Genomic DNA, 6,984 nt, shown 5'->3' on the forward strand with positions numbered 1-6,984 from the left:
TTTCACCATTCCAAATCCTTAATTATGTGAATTATGTAAATAATGTATAATAACATTCATTAATGTAAATACCGTACGTATCCAATTCCTTATATTTCTTTATTTCTTGTATTTCTACTCATCCTTGTCTTCATTTCTCGTCATCCGAAGACCCACTTCCTTCTCCTCCGTCCTCACCACCAACCTCGCAATTTTGAACAGTGCAATGAAACTATAGATAAGCCTGATGCATTGTGGAAACGGTTCTGTGGACCAATGAGTTTAAATGGAACTTTTGCCGGAATGAGCAAAGGTACGTTTGGGAAGAAGAGGCACAGAATTTAATGAAAAGACTCTGCCCAACTGGTAAAATTGGGGGTGGCTCAGTCATGCTTTGGGATTGTATTGCGCCAGTGGCACGGGAAAATTTCATGAGTAGAAATGGATTCAAAACAATTTCAACAAATTTTGGACTCTAACTTGATGCTATTTGTGAAAAAGCTGAGTAAAGAGAGGATGGCTTCTACAATAGATATGATCCTAACACACACCTCAAAATCCACGGTGGATTACTCAAAGGCTGTAAACTGAAGGTTTTGCCATGCCTTCACATCTCCTGACCTCAACATAATTGAAATCTTGGCTAGACCTTAAAAGAGCAGTGCGTGACACAGCCCGAAATCTCAAGAACTGGAAGACTTTTGGAAGGAAGAATGGGCGAAGATACCTCAAACAGAACTAAAGACTCTTTGCTCGCTACAGAAGCGTTTTCAAGCTGTGATACTTGCCAAAGTTTTTCAACGCAATATTAAGTTAAATAACATATCAGTTATAAATAATTCATCCTCGTTGGAACATTTTCAGCTCTTAGTGCAAACATAAAGTTAAGACCTGCTTCACATGTAAATGTTGAAACAATTTAAGATGTTGAAAAAATCTTTAACCAATATTGACTTCAAACAAATCAGTGCCCTGTGTACATATGGTACTTTATCTTTAATAAGTTGCATGTAAGAGATGCATTTTCAGAACAAGAACATGCAGTTAACTGCGAAATTAATAAATCAATAAAATGTTATAATAGATAACTCTACCTTTTTTTTTTAATATACATTCTTCAGTGCGTCTTAACATTCAGGAGCTGCATATCAACTTATTATGCCAGTTGAGGTTTTACATAGCATCTAAATTCCTTTGTGGTTGTGTTTAGTTGCACTCCATTGACCTAAACCTCAGGGACCTGAGGATCATCAGGGGTTGGAGGGGGGTGAACTAACCTCTGATGGATGGCCTGGATCCGACTGTCACCTGACTCACCACTCTCTCTCCATGTGTAGCTAATGTTACCCTGCTTTGAGCTATCTAATTTGGCAGTTTAATGTCTCAAGTTCAGTACCTGTCATTACATTAAAGAAAGGAAAAACGTTTAGATGAATATTTCACTCGGTGATACCTTGGTCTGCATAGTTTTGATGTGCAGAAATACCCCTAGCACTACAGGGCCACAACCATATCATTAGTGCTATTCACTCTGGCAAAAACAGCAGGGAATTTGCACCCAAGGGATTTTCATCACTCCATCCACTTCCTTTGGTGTCCTCTGACAGATTTTTCAACAGGCATGTTTAGAAGCAGACCGGGGCAAGTGTTGACTGGTTGTTTTCTACGTTCCTATCCCTGAAAGTATGTTTCTGGAGGAAACTCTGACATGTCTCTGGAACCTGTTGTATGTTCAAGGCTTTAGCGATTCCTTAAGCATGGTCGTTTTTCCCTGGATCCATTGTACCGTAATGGCATTCAGACGTTTGGATAAGCTGCACCCTGAGCCGTACTTAATATTATTTATCCCTAGAGGGGAAATAGAAAATCTTCGAGGGGCTCACGAGTTTTGTATGAAAAAAAAATATTTTATTTCATTTTGATTCTGTTAACCAATTCATTTTCTTTAAAAAAACAACAAATCTGAAATCAATGAATGTCTGTACAAATGGGGAAATCTATCAAATTTACGTTAAGATATTTCACTGGATAAGAAGTTTAAGCCACTGGTGGCATTAGACTAAAAGTCCCGGTCCTGCAATGTAAGGCTACTTTGATCAGCAGGACTCTTCCTCCTGTCCAGTTTATGCCACCATAATGATTAATTTACTTTGCTGATGAGTGGCTCCAGTGTTCTTAAGGCCCTCTTTGAAGAGATTATAATGGGATTTAGGCTAGAGAAAAAACGGCACAGGAAGTTTTTATGTCTCTCTCACAACCCTCCAGGACTGGTGATTAGTTTGCCTGATAACTACTCTGACACGGAGAGCAAGAGACCAGTGCTTCAGGCTTTGCTGTCCATCCAGTAAGGGACAAAGATGCTTTAAGATTTATTCAGCCTAGAAAGCAAACAAAACATAAGAATATACTTTCATAATCTCCATGTTATCAAGGGGAGAAGACTGGATTAAAAACGACTGTTTACAGAAGTTCACATTACAAAGAATGTTCGTAGTGTACATGTTGAATGTCTTTTAATTAATACTGTTAAACTTCAATTTCAATTTGTGCCCAGATCCCACCTGTTCCTATAGCAGTTACTTTCTAACAACATTCATTGCCCCTCCAGTGTGCACATATCCTACTTTTCCAGATGAGGAAATGGTAAAAGTTTTCATGACAAGGGCCATATCTACTTTGTTCTGAGCCCATGCTAGGCCTTTTTACAGGCTAACAGCATAGCTTTATATCCTTCAGTCCACTTAATTCCCTCTGTGTCCTGCATTGGGATGTAGGCCCAGTTAACAAGCCGTCTTCACACAAACACAGTTTTACATAAGATCACTATATCCTCTGTAAGGGACACCTCTTGATATAATCCCAACATTTGATCTCTTGCTGTCTGATAGCCATACCTCATAAAGTCAGCAGTATGAGGCTGTACTGACAGACAGTATTCCATCATGGTGCTGCATCTGTGAGCATTTCACAATCTGCTGTTCAGTTAAGGCTTAGTGTGGCAGTAGGTGTGCTCATCCCTCAAAGCTTTGAGGACTGACTGATTGAGATGTTTAGGAAGACAGAGTTTCTTATGTTCCTATGTTCACTCCAAATTTCCATCTCTCATTTCCTACTTATCTGGCCCGTGATTCCTCCCGTTATACACCAGGGCAGGTGGAAGTCTTAATCTTCTGCCTATTTAGGTTGTCTGTCCCAGAGCATAGCCCGTAATTGTACCAGGACAGTAATTGAGCTTCTGTTGGTCCGTCTCAGACTATGAGTAATGTGATCCCCCCACAGGACGCGTGGCAGCCGGCTCCGCTTCCCCTGATTAAGGCTGCTGGAGTTTGGCCAGACCAGAGGCAGTGGTGGGCTGGCAGCATTAGATTTAGATTGGAGGGAGGATGTCCTATCGTGTCTCTGTGATTATCCGTATCCAGCCACCAAAAACCATAGGCTCCCCACCGACAAGGGATTGCTTTCTTACAAATTCTAAGGGGGTCAAAGTTCTTTACAAAACAACGGACAACACACCATCTGACATATTACTGATGTGTAAAGCTGTCACTACTGTGTTATCATTTACCCATTTACACATCCACAGACCAGAGCACAAATCCATCATTTGCATTCAGTTCTTATGATGCTCTTCATTAATTCCTGAGAAAGATCAAACTCTTCACTTGTTAAATTAAATGTAATGTAAATGTGCTGTATTTTAATAGCGCTTTTCCAGTCTTAACAACTGCTCAAAGCGCTTTTACATCTACAGGGAACATCACCATTCACACACTGTGGCCGAGCTTGCCGTACAAGGTGCCACCTGCTCATCAGATAAACAGTCGTACACATTCCCACTCCGATGCGCAGCACCGGGGCCCCCTCGGGGTTCAGTGTCTTGCCCAAGGACACTTTGACAATGACTGATTTTTTTTGTTTTTGTTTTTTTAACTTTGTGTGAATTTGGTGCTGGGCAGGCTACAGTATTTTCATCTAGCTTGTTGCTATAAACAGCTGAACTGAAAACTAAACCATACAGTAAATGTGACGGCAAACTATCCTAAGAGTTAAATGAGGCTTGAAAGCGCGTATACCTAATTCGGCTTAGTATTTTCGGTACTTTTGTAACTACGAGCAACTTTTTTCACATTACATGTAGATTAGAGAATTTGTAAAAAAAAAACAACAATAAAAAAACAACAAAAATATTTCTTTGGGTTTTTTTTTGTTTTACACCTCTTTTGTAACATTACAGAATTTCCAAAAATAGGATAATCTCATTCAGTTATGGGCTGTCAGTACCAGAGACTTTACTAGGTAGAGTGCAGACATCCCTTTAATAATTGTTTCAGCAAGACAAGCAAAAGCATCTGCACACTAATTTATGCTCCTCCTGTTTGTTTCTTGAAGGACATGGCCTGATATCTGCAGACAGCTGCTAGCTTGTGTTAGCTGCTAAGCAGGTAGGAACAGATTCAAACCTGTTCAGTCACCTGAACAAGGCTTCATCTCTTGTAACAAAACGAATGATAACAAGTCAACAAACGCACCCAGAACTCTGATCATGTACATTTTTTCTGTAGTCTGTCCCTCTTGGTGATGCAGTTGTCAAATTCCCTGATAACCCAGCCAGCTAGCCACCTGGAATTCGTGAATTACCACATTCCTGGCGTACGCAAATGTGCCAATTCACATTTTTTTATTATATATTTATACTAAAAGTAACCTTTTTGTGCACATTATATATCACTTAATTTTCATGATGTATACTTTGAAACATACAAAATACTAATACGTATTAAAATCAACATATTGCCCAGCTCTATTAATTAATTTAAATTACTTAGCATAACCCTTGTTTTAAACTGGTTTGGATTTAACCGGGCTCTAACACTTGCAACAAGGCTATACTTAAGCTAAAGTGCGTAGTTTGTCCCCATGGGAATTCTATGTAATGATATGCTGTCGACATGTTCACATGATGCAGCCTTCCGTGATCGCGTACACGCCCCCACCCCTCCCCATGCATTTGCAAATAACAAAAAATGACACGAAAGATTAAAAAACATGATGGACTCTTCAAGGAGGCGATTGTTTTCACTCGAGTTCTCGCATGAAAGTCAGCGGACAACACAACTGGCTGAACGTAGGCGTACTATAAGATATATAAATTAGACTCTCACTGTGCTCTTTGATTTCATTCTTTACAGCAACTGTGATACTCACTGACACTGACAGTTTGCACGGTTTGCAACAATCACTTTTCTCATCTGGTCTACATGAATTAATAAACACTAGGAGCTTGGTTCACCTGTCCCCCTTGAGGTTTGTTATGGTGCACAGCGTGTAAATAAAGTATAAACAGTAGGAACTTGCTTGTCTGTGTTTAAGGGAACAAGCCGCGCAGTGACCCAACTCACAGTCAATCTGCACCAGCGAACCAGAGCCAGCCACAGGTGAGATAACATTCAGTTTGTCCTGAATAAGTACCCTCAGTGGCATGCCAGGGCTGACTGACTGACTGCCTCCCCTCCATAACTATTACTGATCCCACTGAAGGAATAGTATGTAGACAATACCAATATAATTCTGTTTAGGGCTGTCAAACGATTAACATTTTTAGTTGATTACCGCATAGTAATGGTGAGTTAACTCACGATTATCGCATTTTTAAAATTCTATTTCAAATCCACTCCAATTGAAGTTATGAGATTATCAATGTAATGACACATGTCATTCATACCAAATGTACTAATAAGTAAAAACTAGACCAATTGAGCTCAACTTGCTGTGTCTTGAGTTCAGCAGTATAGGTGGGCTATGTTTGAAGTGGCCACCACTTGGCGACATTTACAATGCACCGTCAAATGCACTGTTTTGTAGAACACTGTGACTGAGCGTTGAATACTATGAGCCGTGCACGGCAGGTGTTCGAATGGTAGCTGTTTCGAAGCTGCAATCATATTCTAGCACTGTCTTAGTTCAGCGTGCTCACTTCTCTTCAATGTTCCACTGACCCCCACATCCATAAAATGACTCGCGCATACGTCGCCATATGCCTCTCATCAGTTCTCATTACAGTCAATGCATGTGATGCAGCTTCCACTCCTGATCGATGTAATGAGCTGTTACTCCAATAGCTATGATTACCTAGCGATGCCAATAGTCACCAGTAAGCGCGACAGAAGCTGTGTTGTCCAATTCGTAGCTAGTTTTGCCTTCTCTGTGTCATACCACTCGTGTATCCTGGACATGACTGTGGCCCTGGATGGCAACTCGTACGTTGCATGCAATAACACGGGCCTGACATGTGTGCAATCTCAAATCCCACAATTATTATTATTATTATTATTTAACTTTTCACCATTCCAAATCTTTAATTATGTGAATTATGTAAAAATGTATAATAACATTCATTATGTAAATACCGAACGTATCCAATTCCTTATTTTCTTTATTCTTGTATTTCTACTCTTTTATATGTGCACTACAACACGAGTTTCCCTTCGGGGATCAATAAAGTATTTCTGATTCTGATTCTGAGTCACCGGAGGCAATCCGGATATATCACGGACCTCGTCTTCCACTATATAACTGGTCTGCATGCTGTGGCTATCCATTTAGCTATAGCTTGGTCAGTTTACTGCAGGTCGACGTATCCATCGATCTGCTTCTAAAACGGCTGTCAAGGGTAGTTTGTTGTACGTTACCAGAAGCAGAGCTTACCTGGGATCCGTGTGCTTGGCTTGCAAGTGATACCTCAGACTGGATGACTTCGTGATAACAAACTCAGCTCGACAAATGCTACATATAACTTTCGTTTTGTCAAGTGTCTATCTGGCAAAGTTTTGAAAATAAACTTCCATCCATTATCCCTCTTTCTCCATAATTCAACTTCTGTGCTGATTTTTTTTCAATCTGGCTGCACACCCTTCTATGACTACCACTTGGCGGCACAGCTACTGTTCATCAGTGTCGCCCCCCTGTGCAAACACCTCAATACGGTCCTTCAAGGGGTCAGAAACG

At 40.4% G+C, this 6,984-nt stretch overlaps 1 protein-coding gene and 1 long non-coding RNA gene across 3 annotated transcripts in view; both read left to right on the forward strand.

The window, feature by feature from the left end:
- Positions 1-6,984, forward strand: part of si:ch211-196i2.1 (collagen alpha-1(I) chain) — a 168,410-nt gene that overhangs the window by 55,180 nt on the left and 106,246 nt on the right. The gene's annotated exons all lie outside the window — the stretch shown is intronic.
- Positions 4,712-6,984, forward strand: part of LOC116704764 (uncharacterized) — an 11,406-nt gene continuing 9,133 nt past the window's right edge. Inside the window, exon 1 of the long non-coding RNA XR_004335768.1 lies at positions 4,712-4,722. This is a non-coding gene — a long non-coding RNA (uncharacterized LOC116704764). The remainder of the gene's footprint in view (positions 4,723-6,984) is intronic.

The sequence above is a fragment of the Etheostoma spectabile genome, chromosome 16, assembly GCF_008692095.1.
Source record: "Etheostoma spectabile isolate EspeVRDwgs_2016 chromosome 16, UIUC_Espe_1.0, whole genome shotgun sequence".
Taxonomy (NCBI): domain Eukaryota; kingdom Metazoa; phylum Chordata; class Actinopteri; order Perciformes; family Percidae; genus Etheostoma; species Etheostoma spectabile.